Source organism: Nerophis lumbriciformis, linkage group LG37, assembly GCF_033978685.3.
Source record: "Nerophis lumbriciformis linkage group LG37, RoL_Nlum_v2.1, whole genome shotgun sequence".
NCBI classification, from domain to species: Eukaryota; Metazoa; Chordata; class Actinopteri; order Syngnathiformes; family Syngnathidae; genus Nerophis; species Nerophis lumbriciformis.
Window position 1 is genome coordinate 8,641,893 of NC_084584.2, and position 14,541 is coordinate 8,656,433.

Genomic DNA, 14,541 nt, shown 5'->3' on the forward strand with positions numbered 1-14,541 from the left:
TATTTATTTACAGATAAAAACTAACATTTATTATTGATATATTGTTATTTACAAATAAACACTGACATTATTGATATATTGTTATTTACAGATAAACACTGACATGTATTATTGATATATTGTTATTTACAGATAAACACTGACATGTATTATTGATATATTGTTATTTACAGATAAACAATGACATTATTTATTTACAGATAAAAACGAACATTTATTATTGATATATTGTTATTTACAAATAAACACTGACATCATTGATATATTGTTATTTACAGATAAACACTGACATGTATTATTGATATATTGTTATTTACAGATAAACACTGACATTTATTATTGATATATTGTTATTTACAGATAAACAATGACATTATTTATTTACAGATAAAAACTAACATTTATTATTGATATATTGTTATTAACACATAAACACTGACATTACTGATATATTGTTATTTACAAATAAACACTGACATTATTGATGTATAGTTATTTACAGATAAACACTGACATGTATTATTGATATATAGTTATTTACAGATAAACACTGACATTTATTATTGATATATTGTTATTTACAGATAAACAATGACATTATTTATTTACAAATAAAAACGAACATTTATTATTGCTATATTGTTATTTACAAATAAACACTGACATTATTGATATATAGTTATTTACAGATAAACACTGACATGTATTATTGATATATAGTTATTTACAGATAAACACTGACATTTATTATTGATATATTGTTATTTACAGATAAACACTGACATTTATTATTGATATATAGTTATTTACAGATAAACACTGACATTATTGATATATAGTTATTTACAGATAAACACTGACATTATTGATATATAGTTAATTGATGTATTGGTATTTACAGATAAACACTGACATTTATTATTGATATATTGTTATTTACAGATAGACACTGACATTTATTATTGATATATAGTTATTTACAGATAAACACTGACATTATTGATATATAGTTATTTACAGATAAACACTGACATTTATTATTGATATATAGTTATTTACAGATAAACACTGACATTTATTATTGATATATTGTTATTTACAGATAAACAATGACACTATTTATTTACAGATAAAAACTAACATTTATTATTGATATATTGTTATTTACAAATAAACACTGACATTATTGATATATTGTTATTTACAGATAAACACTGACATGTATTATTGATATATTGTTATTTACAGATAAACACTGACATGTATTATTGATATATTGTTATTTACAGATAAACAATGACATTATTTATTTACAGATAAAAACGAACATTTATTATTGATATATTGTTATTTACAAATAAACACTGACATCATTGATATATTGTTATTTACAGATAAACACTGACATGTATTATTGATATATTGTTATTTACAGATAAACACTGACATTTATTATTGATATATTGTTATTTACAGATAAACAATGACATTATTTATTTACAGATAAAAACGAACATTTATTATTGATATATTGTTATTCACAAATAAACACTGACATCATTGATATATTGTTATTTACAGATAAACACTGACATGTATTATTGATATATTGTTATTTACAGATAAACACTGACATTTATTATTGATATATTGTTATTTACAGATAAACAATGACATTATTTATTTACAGATAAAAACTAACATTTATTATTGATATATTGTTATTAACACATAAACACTGACATTACTGATATATTGTTATTTACAAATAAACACTGACATTATTGATGTATAGTTATTTACAGATAAACACTGACATGTATTATTGATATATAGTTATTTACAGATAAACACTGACATTTATTATTGATATATTGTTATTTACAGATAAACAATGACATTATTTATTTACAGATAAAAACGAACATTTATTATTGATATATTGTTATTTACAAATAAACACTGACATTATTGATATATAGTTATTTACAGATAAACACTGACATGTATTATTGATATATAGTTATTTACAGATAAACACTGACATTTATTATTGATATATTGTTATTTACAGATAAACAATGACATTATTTATTTACAGATAAAAACGAACATTTATTATTGATATATTGTTATTTACAAATAAACACTGACATTATTGATGTATTGTTATTTACAGATAAACACTGACATGTATTATTGATATATAGTTATTTACAGATAAACACTGACATTTATTATTGATATATTGTTATTTACAGATAAACAATGACATTATTTATTTACAGATAAAAAAGAACATTTATGATTGATATATTGTTATTTACAAATAAACACTGACATTATTGATCTATAGTTATTTGCAGATAAACACTGACATGTATTATTGATATATAGTTATTTACAGATAAACACTGACATTTATTATTGATATATTGTTATTTACAGATAAACACTGACATTTATTATTGATATATTGTTATTTACAGATAAACAATGACATTATTTATTGATATATTGTTATTTACAGATAAACAATGACATTATTTATTTACAGATAAAAACGAACATTTATTATTGATACATTGTTATTTACAAATAAACACTGACATCATTGATATATTGTTATTTACAGATAAACACTGACATGTATTATTGATATATTGTTATTTACAGATAAACACTGACATGTATTATTGATATATTGTTATTTACAGATAAACAATGACATTATTTATTTACAGATAAAAACTAACATTTATTACTGATATATTGTTATTAACACATAAACACTGACATTACTGATATATTGTTATTTACAAATAAACACTGACATTATTGATATATTGCTATTTACAGATAAACACTGACATTTATTATTGATATATTGTTATTTACAGATAAACACTGACATTTATTATTGATATATTGTTATTTACAGATAAACAATGACATTATTTATTTACAGATAAAAACAAACATTTATTATTGATATATTGTTATTTACAAATAAACACTGATATTATTGATATATAGTTATTTACAGATAAACACTGACATGTATTATTGATATATAGTTATTTACAGATAAACACTGACATTTATTATTGATATATTGTTATTTACAGATCAACAATGACATTATTTATTTACAGATAAAAAAGAACATTTATGATTGATATATTGTTATTTACAAATAAACACTGACATTATTGATCTATAGTTATTTGCAGATAAACACTGACATGTATTATTGATATATAGTTATTTACAGATAAACACTGACATGTATTATTGATATATTGTTATTTACAGATAAACACTGACATTTATTATTGATATATAGTTATTTACAGATAAACAATGACATTATTTATTCACAGATAAAAACTAACATTTATTATTGATATATTGTTATTTACAAATAAACACTGACATTTTTGATATATTGCTATTTACAGATAAACACTGACATTTATTATTGATATATTGTTATTTACAGATAAACACTGACATTTATTGTTGATATATTGTTATTTACAGATAAACAATGACATTATTTATTTACAGATAAAAACCAACATTTATTATTGATATATTATTTACAAATAAACACTGACATTATTGATGTATTGTTATTTACAGATAAACACTGACATGTATTATTGATATATTGTTATTTACAGATAAACACTGTCATGTATTATTGATATATTGTTATTTACAGATAAACACTGACATGTATTATTGATATATTGTTATTTATAGATAAACACTGACATGTATTATTGATATATTGTTATTTACAGCTGAAATGGACCAAAATGAATCCCCTGACGCTCATGAATTCATCATTTACTGAGAGGACGACTTTCTGACTGTTGGACATTGCGGACAAAAGCCTGACTATTTATGAACAATTGGGTACACTTTATTTTGAAATCATAACATTTAGTATACTATTGCTTTGTTTTTCATTGACTTACTTTTTTAAGTTAAGTTAAAGTAGCAATGATAGTCACACACACACTAGGTGTGGTGAAATTTGTTCTCTGCATTTGACCCATCACCCTTGATCACCCCCTGGGAGGTGAGGGGAGCAGTGAGCAGCAGCGGTGGCCGCGCCCGGGGAATCATTTTTGGTGATTTAACCCCCAATTCCAAGCCTTGATGCTGAGTGCCAAGCAGGGAGGTAATGGCTCCCATTTTTATAGTCTTTGGGGTTTGAACTCACAACCTACCCATCTCAGGGCGGACACTCTAACCACTAGGCCACTGAGTAGTAAAAGAACTGTGACCTAATATTGTGTGTTTATTGACGTCGTCAGCCTGATTGGTAGAAACTACCTGAACTGTGAAATGCGGTGGAAACACAAACCACACAATTGTACAGGGACTGGAACCAAAAGGTCCTGAAAGGGCCCTAAAGTAAAGTCTGGGGATGACGACTTCTAACCTTCCGTGACACCCGTGGCCACCTGGCCTTTCAGGGCCGAGGGCAAGGCCACGGATGAGACTGAAGGTGGTCTCCAGGGATCTTAGTCTCTGCCCGTACTTCACACATGCGGAAATAACTTCCGTCAGACCCGCGTCAGCAAATAGCAGGTCAGCCTTGGTACGAGCGAACAGTGTGAGGAGGCGTGCGGGACTTGGGCTTGTTTTGTCAGCAAAATGTCAATCTGTCTTTATCCCGTATGATCTCCCTAAATACACGCGGCCTGGTCGCCCATCTGGTTGGCGGTCGAGCGCCCCCCCATCCCAAGCACCACTCAGCCTGGTCTGGAGGTCTTGCCTTCCTACCCCCCGCTGAGAGGATATGAAAGAGCTTTCCATTCTCTTCTCCTACTGTCACATTTTTGGATCCTGGAACGCGGTTTGCCAGCTTCCTAACGACGCAAGCGACGTCCCTGGAAATGAGACATTCTGAAGATTGTTGCAATGCAAGCTCCCAGCATGCCCTGAAACCTACAAAAAGTGAGATGTGTGGCCCCGCCCCGCGTTTAAAATGGCCTCCCTTAAGCTATTCAGCATGTGCACATGAAGGATGTGTCTCGGAACTGGCCTGGCGCAGTCACACACACATCAGCGCTCGGGACAAGTTTGGCACAAGTCGGGGCCAAAACTCCTGTTGCGTGCTAACTGGCTCCCTCCGCCCCCTCCCCTCACGCTGTCCCGCACTGCAATTATGCACACGCTCCCACCCAAACATGCCAGAATAGTCCACAGACAAACCCAGTCATTCTGTCCTCAAACCATGACATCATGACCATTTGACTCCGCCCACAAATTCAAGCTTAATTTAACTTTTGTCAAGACGGAGGGGAAAAACGTGGTGTGTGTTACACTGCGCACACACTTCTGCTCTCTTCATACGTGCATGCAAATTATTGTGATGCCCTTTCAAATGCATTCATTAACTGGAATCTGCAATTCCAGTAGGAAATGCGTGCAAATGCCCTATGTGCGCGAGCCGGCAAAACGCAGATACGCCTGAGTGGAAGTGAAATGCTAGAACGTCCAGGGTGAGTGGAGTGTGTGGATGTTGGAACGGTTCCAATCAGATGAAAAATGTGGAATACGGAGCCCATTCATTTTAAATGGGGGGGAAATTCCTGGTAATTCCGGGTAATCAGGGAAACATGCTGGCTAGAACGTCCAGGGTGAGTGGAGTGTGTGAGTGTTGGAACGGTTCCAATCGGATGAAAAATGTGGAATACGGAGCCCATTCATTTTCAATAAGGGGGAAATTCCTGGTAATTCCAGGTAATCAGGGAAACATGCTGGCTAGAACGTCCAGGGTGAGTGGAGTGTGTGGATGTTGGAACGGTTCCAATAGGATGAAAAATGTGGAATACGGAGCCCATTCATTTTAAATGGGGGGGAAATTCCTGGTAATTCCGGGTAATCAGGGAAACATGCTGGCTAGAACGTCCAGGGTGAGTGGAGTGTGTGAGTGTTGGAACGCTTCCAATCGGATGAAAAATGTGAAATACGGAGCCCATTCATTTTCAATAAGGGGCACATTCCTGGTAATTCCAGGTAATCAGGGAAACATGCTGGCTAGAACCTCCAGGGTGAGTGGAGTGTGTGGATGTTGAAACGGTTCCAATCGGATGAAAAATGTGGAATACAGAGCCCATTAATTTTTTTAATGGGGGGGGAGGGAATTCCTGGTAATCCCGGGTAATTAGGGAAACATGCTGGCTAGAACGTCCAGGGTGAGTGGAGTGTGTTGATGTTGGAACGGTTCCAATCGGATGAAAAATGTGGAATACGAAGCCTATTCATTTTCAATGGGGGGGATTCCTGGTAATTCTGGGTAATTAGGGAAACATGCTGGCTAGAACCTCCAGGGTGAGTGGAGTGTGTGGATGTTGAAACGGTTCCAATCGGATGAAAAATGTGGAATACAGAGCCCCTTAATTTTTTTAATGGGGGGGGGGGGGGGGTTCCTGGTAATTCCGGGTAATTAGGGAAACATGCTGGCTAGAACGTCCAGGGTGAGTGGAGTGTGTTGATGTTGGAACGGTTCCAATCGGATGAAAAATGTGGAATACGAAGCCTATTCATTTTCAATGGGGGGGATTCCTGGTAATTCTGGGTAATTAGGGAAACATGCTGGCTAGAACGTCCAGGGTGAGTGGAGTGCGTGGATGTTGGAACGGTTTCAATCGGATGAAAAATGTGGAATACGGAGCCCATTCATTTTAAATGGGGGGGAAATTCTTGGTAATTCCGGGTAATTAGGGAAACAGGCTGGCTGGAACGTCCAGGGTGAGTGGAGTGCGTGGATGTCGGAACGGTTCCAATCGGATGAAAAATGTGGAATACGGAGCCCATTCATTTTCAATGGGGGGGATTCCTGGTAATTCCGGGTAATTAGGGAAACATGCTGGCTAGAACGTCCAGGGTGAGTGCAGTGTGTGGATGTTGGAACGGTTCCAATCTGATGAAAAATGTGAAATACGGAGCCCATTCATTTTCAATAAGGGGGAAATTCCTGGTAATTCCAGGTAATCAGGGAAACATGCTGGCTAGAACGTCCAGGGTGAGTGGAGTGTGTGGATGTTGGAACGGTTCTAATAGGATGAAAAATGTGGAATACGGAGCCTATTCATTTTAAATGGGGGGAAATTCCTGGTAATTCCGGGTAATTAGGGAAACATGCTGGCTAGAACATCCAGGGTGAGTGGAGTGTGTGAGTGTTGGAACGGTTCCAATCGGATGAAAAATGTGAAATACGGAGCCCATTCATTTTCAATAAGGGGGAAATTCCTGGTAATTCCAGGTAATCAGGAAAACATGCTGGCTAGAACGTCCAGGGTGAGTGGAGTGCGTGGATGTCGGAACGGTTCCAATCGGATGAAAAATGTGGAATACGGAGCCCATTCATTTTAAATGGGGTGGGGGGATTCCTGGTAATTCCAGGTAATCAGGGAAACATGCTGGCTAGAACCTCCAGGGTGAGTGGAGTGTGTGGATGTTGGAACGGTTCCAATAGGATGAAAAATGTGGAATACGGAGCCCATTCATTTTCAATGGGGTGGGGGGATTCCTGGTAATTCCAGGTAATCAGGGAAACATGCTGGCTAGAACGTCCAGGGTGAGTGGAGTGTGTGGATGTTGGAACTGTTCCAATAGGATGAAAAATGTGGAATACGGAGCCTATTCATTTTCAATGGGGGGGATTCCTGGTAATTCCGCGTAATCAGGGAAACATGCTGGCTAGAACGTCCAGGGTGAGTGGAGTGTGTGGATGTTGGAACGGTTCCAACAGGATGAAAAATGTGGAATACGGAGCCCATTCATTTTCAATGGGGGGGGGGGGGATTCCTGGTAATTCCGGGTAATTAGGGAAACATGCTGGCTAGAACGTCCAGGGTGAATGGAGTGTGTGGATGTTGGAATGCTTCCAATCGGATGAAAAATGTGGAATACGGAGCCTATTCATTTTCAATGGGGGGGATTCCTGGTAATTCCACGTAATCAGGGAAACATGCTGGTTAAAAAGTTCAGGGTGAGTGGAGTGTGTGGATGTTGGAACGGTTCCAATCAGATGAAAAATGTGGAATACGAAGCCTATTCATTTTCAATGGGGGGGGGAGTAATTCCTGGTAATTCCGGGTAATCAGTGAAACATGCTGGCTAGAACGTCCAGGGTGAGTGGAGTGTGTGGATGTTGGAACGGTTCCAATAGGATGAAAAATGTGGAATACAGAACCCATTCATTTTCAATGGTGGGGGTGGGGGGCAATTCCTGGTAATTCCGGGTAATCAGTGAAACATGCTGGCTAGACCGTCCAGGGTGAGTGGAGTGTGTGGATGTTGGAACGGTTCCAATCTGATGAAAAATGTGGAATACGGAGCCCATTCATTTTAAATGGGGGGGAAATTCCTGGTATTTCCGGGTAATCAGTGAAACATGCTGGCTAGAACCTCCAGGGTGAGTGGAGTGTGTGGATGTTGGAACGGTTCCAATAGGATGAAAAATGTGGAATACGGAGCCCATTCATTTTCAATGGGGTGGGGGGATTCCTGGTAATTCCAGGTAATCAGGGAAACATGCTGGCTAGAACGTCCAGGGTGAGTGGAGTGTGTGGATGTTGGAACGGTTCCAATAGGATGAAAAATGTGGAATACGGAGCCCATTCATTTTCAATGGGGGGGGGGGGGGGGGGGATTCCTGGTAATTCCGGGTAATTAGGGAAACATGCTGGCTAGAACGTCCAGGGTGAGTGGAGTGTGTGGATGTTGGAACGGTTCCAATCTGATGAAAAATGTGGAATACGGAGCCCATTCATTTTAAATGGGGGGGAAATTCCTGGTATTTCCGGGTAATCAGTGAAACATGCTGGCTAGAACCTCCAGGGTGAGTGGAGTGTGTGGATGTTGGAACGGTTCCAATAGGATGAAAAATGTGGAATACGGAGCCCATTCATTTTCAATGGGGTGGGGGGATTCCTGGTAATTCCAGGTAATCAGGGAAACATGCTGGCTAGAACGTCCAGGGTGAGTGGAGTGTGTGGATGTTGGAACGGTTCCAATAGGATGAAAAATGTGGAATACGGAGCCCATTCATTTTCAATGGGGGGGGATTCCTGGTAATTCCGGGTAATTAGGGAAACATGCTGGCTAGAACGTCCAGGGTGAGTGGAGTGTGTGGATGTTGGAACGGTTCCAATAGGATGAAAAATGTGGAATACGGAGCCCATTCATTTTCAATGGGGGGGGGGGGGGGGATTCCTGGTAATTCTGGGTAATTAGGGAAACATGCTGGCTAGAACGTCCAGGGTGAATGGAGTGTGTGGATGTTGGAATGCTTCCAATCGGATGAAAAATGTGGAATACGGAGCCTATTCATTTTCAATGGGGGGGATTCCTGGTAATTCCGCGTAATCAGGGAAACATGCTGGCTAGAACGTCCAGGGTGAGTGGAGTGTGTGGATGTTGGAACGGTTCCAACAGGATGAAAAATGTGGAATACGGAGCCCATTCATTTTCAATGGGGGGGGGGGGGGGATTCCTGGTAATTCCGGGTAATTAGGGAAACATGCTGGCTAGAACGTCCAGGGTGAATGGAGTGTGTGGATGTTGGAATGCTTCCAATCGGATGAAAAATGTGGAATACGGAGCCTATTCATTTTCAATGGGGGGGATTCCTGGTAATTCCACGTAATCAGGGAAACATGCTGGTTAAAAAGTTCAGGGTGAGTGGAGTGTGTGGATGTTGGAACGGTTCCAATCAGATGAAAAATGTGGAATACGAAGCCTATTAATTTTCAATGGGGGGGGGAGTAATTCCTGGTAATTCCGGGTAATCAGTGAAACATGCTGGCTAGAACGTCCAGGGTGAGTGGAGTGTGTGGATGTTGGAACGGTTCCAATAGGATGAAAAATGTGGAATACAGAACCCATTCATTTTCAATGGGGGGGGTGGGGGGCAATTCCTGGTAATTCCGGGTAATCAGTGAAACATGCTGGCTAGACCGTCCAGGGTGAGTGGAGTGTGTGGATGTTGGAACGGTTCCAATCTGATGAAAAATGTGGAATACGGAGCCCATTCATTTTAAATGGGGGGGAAATTCCTGGTATTTCCGGGTAATCAGTGAAACATGCTGGCTAGAACGTCCAGGGTGAGTGGAGTGTGTGGATGTTGGAACGGTTCCAACAGGATGAAAAATGTGGAATACGGAGCCCATTTATTTTCAATGGGGGGGATTCCTGGTAATTCCGGGTAATTAGGGAAACATGCTGGCTAGAACGTCCAGGGTGAGTGGAGTGTGTGGATGTTGGAACGATTCCAATCGAATGAAAAATGTGGAATACGTAGCCCATTCATTTTCAATGTTGGGGAAATTCCTGGTAATCCCGGGTAATCATTGCTGCCGAGAACATCCAGGGTTAGTGGAGTGTGTGTATGTTGGAACGGTTCCAATCGGATGAAAAATGTGGAATATGGAGCGCATTCATTTTCAATGGGGTGGGGGGGGGGGGGGGGGTGTCATTCCTGGTAATTCCGGGTAATCAGGTAAACATGTTGGCTTGAACGTCCAGGGTGAGTGGAGTGTGTGGATGTTGGAACGGTTACAATTGGGTGAGAAATATCGATTGTATAATTCCCATACATTGTCAATGGGTAGAAAATTACCAGAAATTCCAGGAAAAGGGTGAATTTTGGTAAAGGGAAAACATGTTTGCCTTTGATATATGGGGAGAAAGTGTGGGTGGATGTTTGAAACGTCAGATTCGGGTTTAAAAATGCGAACAATTCTGAATAGAAATTCCCAGGGCATTTGGGAATTTCGGGAAAACCTGGAAATTTTGAAAATGTTGATAGTAGCACAATTGTCTTAGATGATATGAATGATTCGGTGTTGGAATTGTTTGAATCGGTTGCAAAATGTTGACGTAGTAACACTTTAAATTCAAATGGCCATTTCGGAATTCCTGGAATTTTTGAAAATGTACATAATACCACAATTTAAGTGTATAAAAATTCAGCGTAAAGAAAGTCAGTGTGAAAAAAAATTCAGTGCGGAAAAATTAAATGTATAAAAATTCAGCGTAAAAAAATTCAGTGTAAAAAAAATTCTGTGTTTAAAAGTTCAGTGTTAAAACATTCAGTGCTGAAAAATTCAATGTATAAAAATTCAGTGTTTTAAAAATTGAGTGTATAAAAATTGAGTGTAAAAAAAATTCAATGTAAAATAATTCAGTGTATAAAAGTTCTGTGTAAAAAAAATTCAGTGCTGAAACACTCAATGTATAAAAGTTCAGTGTAAAAAAAAATAAGTATATAAAAATTCAGCGTAAAGAAATTCAGTGTAAAAAAAATAATTCTGTGTAAAAAAATGGTGTTCAAAAGTTCAGTGTAAAAAAATTTGGTGCCGAAAAATTACATGTATAAAAATTATGTTTTAAAAAATTCTGTATACAAAAATTCATTACTTTAAAAATTCAATGTATAAAAGTTCAGTGTAAAAAATGTAGTGTATAAAAATTCAGCGTAAAGAAATTCAGTGTAAAAAAAATTATGTGTAAAATAATTCAGTGTTTAAAAGTTCAGTGTAAAAAAAATTCACTTCTGAAAAATTCAATGTATAGAAATTCTGTGTTTTAAAAATTCTATGCATAAAAATTCTGTGTTTTATAATTCAGTGTATAAAAGTTCAGTGTAAAATATTTAAGTGTATAAATATTCAGGGCAAAAAAATTTCAGTGTAAAATAATTTAGTGCACAAAAGTTCCATGTAAATAAAATTCAGTGCTGAAAAATTCAATGTATAAAAATGTAGTGTTTTAAAAATCATGTGTATAGAAATTGAGTGTTTTAAAAATTCAGTGTATAAAAGTTCAGTGTAAATAATATAAGTGCTTAAAAATGCACTGTAAAGAAATCCAGTGTAAAAAAAGCAGTGAAAAATAATTCCGTGTTTAAAAGTTCAGTGTCAAAAAAATTCAGTTCTGAAAAATTCAATGTATAGAAATGCTGTGTTTTAAAATTTATTTGTATAAAAATTCTGTGTTTTGGATATTCAGTGTGTAAAAGTTCAGTGTAAAAAATGAAAGTGCATAAAAATTCAGTGTAAAAAAAAATTCAGTGTCAAATAATTCAGTGTATAAAAGTTCCATGTAAAAAAAAGTCAGTGCTGAAAAATTCAATGTATAAAAATGTAGTGTATAGAAATTCAGTGTTTTAAAAATTCAGTGTATAAAAGTTCAGTGTAAATAATATAAATGCATAAAAATGCAGTGTAAAGAAATCCAGTGTAAAAAAAAAAGCAGTGTAAAATAATTCCGTGTTTAAAAGTTCAGTGTCAAAAAAAATCAGTTCTGAAAAATTCAATGTATAGAAATTCTGTGTTTTAAAAATTTTGTGTATGAAAATTAAGTGTGTAAAAATTCAGTGTAAAAAAAAATTCAGAGTAAAATAAATCAGTGTTTAAAAGTTCAGTGTAAAAAAATTCAGTGCTGAAAAATTCTATGTATACAAATCCAGTGTTTTAAAAATTCTGTTTATAAAAATTCAGTATTTAAAAAATTGAGTGTATACAAGTTCAGTGTAAAAAAATGCAGTGTATAAAAAGTCAGCATAAAGAAAATCAGTGTAAAAAAAAAAATCAAGTGTAAAAAAATTCATTATTTAAAAGTTCAGTGTAAAAAAATTTGGTGCTGAAAAATCTAATGTATAAAAATTATGTGTTTTAAAATTTTGTATATAAAAATTCAGTATTTTAAAAATTCAAAGTATAAAAGTTCAGTGTAAAAAATGTTGTGTATAAAAATTCAGCGTAAAGAAATTCAGTGTAAAAGAAAATATGTGTAAAATAATTCAGTGTTTAAAAGTTCAGTGTAAAAAAATTCAGTGCTGAAAAACTCAATGTATAAAAATTCAGTGTTTTAAAATTCAGTGTAAAAAAATTAAGTGTATAAAAATTCAGCGTAAAGAAATATAGTGTAAAAAAATCAAGTTAAAAAATTCAGTGTAAAAAAAATTCAGTGCTGAAAATTAAATGTATAAAAATTCAGTGTTTTAAAAATTATGTATATAAAAATTCAGTGTTTTAGAAATTCAGTGTATAAAAGTTCAGTGTAAAACATTTAAGTGTATAAAAATTCAGTGTAAAAAAAAATGTCGGTGTCAAATAATTCAGTGTATAAAAGTTCCATGTAAAAAAAATTAAATGCTGAAAAATTCAATTTATAAAAATTCTGTGTATAAAAATTCAGTGTAAAAAAAAAAAAAGTGTATAAAAATTCAGTGTAAAAAAATTCTGTGTAAAATAATTCAGTGTATAAAAGTTCAGTGTAAAAAAAAAACTCAGTACTGAAAAATTCAATGTATAAAAATTCAGTGTTGTAGAAGATGCCGGTTCTCCGGAATACACAAAATAAGACTGACAGTGAAGGGAAAAGTTGGTCCCCCCGATCTGTAGCTTTCTGGAAACATGGCCCCTAACCTAACACAATCCCTGACTTACAGTTTGTGTATGTTGCTTTCATGTTGCAATATTACTCTTCTGGAAGTTTCCTGGTGTTGACCAGCATCTATCAAAGTGCTGACAGTGTCCGTGCCAAGCACACCTCACTCTGCAATTCTGCCCTGCAACAGAGTCCCTTCCTCTGCCCTTGCGGCTCTGGGCGGGCTCCTTAATGGTGTCTGAGCGTGTGCATGTAAATATGTGATAGAACCGAACCAATGACAGGCACCTTCGGTCCTCCCAGCAAGGAGGCGGGTGGGTTTCATTGCAGACCCTCTCCCACACGCTCATAAATAACCATGGCGAGTCTCTGCCCGGGCCAGGGGGAGAAACGGGGAGAAAAGAGCCATTTAGGCAGCCCCTCCACTCTCATGCCTCGCAACTGACCTTTTCAGGGGGTCAGGAGACGCACAATTCTGTAGACGACCCCCGCCCCGCACCACAACCGCCACCTCGGGTTCGCCACCAGAATCACTAGAACCGCCCAGAGTATATTCAATTGAATAGACTGCAAAGACAAGATACAAACCCCGTTTCCATATGAGTTGGGAAATTGTGATAGATGTAAATATAAACGGAATACAATGATTTGCAAATCCTTTTCAAGACAACATATTTGATGTTCAAACTCATAAACTTTCTTTTCTTTTCTTAGAATTTCATGGCTGCAACACGTGCCAAAGTAGTTGGGAAAGGGCATGTTCACCGCTGTGTTACATCACCTTTTCTTTTAACAACACTCAATAAGCGATTGGGAACTGAGGAAACTAATTGTTGAAGCTTTGAAAGTGAAAGTCTTTCCCATTCTTGTCTTATGTAGAGCTTCAGTCGTTCAACAGTCTTATTTTACGCTTCATAATGCGCCACACATTTTCGATGGGAGACAGGTCTGGACTGCAGGCGGGCCAGGAAAGTAACCACACTCTTTTTTTACAAAGCCAAACTGTTGCTGGCATCCAATTCTAAAGTTAATGATTATTTGCAAAAAAAAGAAATGTTTATCAGTTTGAACATCAAATATGTTGTCTTTGTAGCATATTCAACTGAATATGGGTTGAAA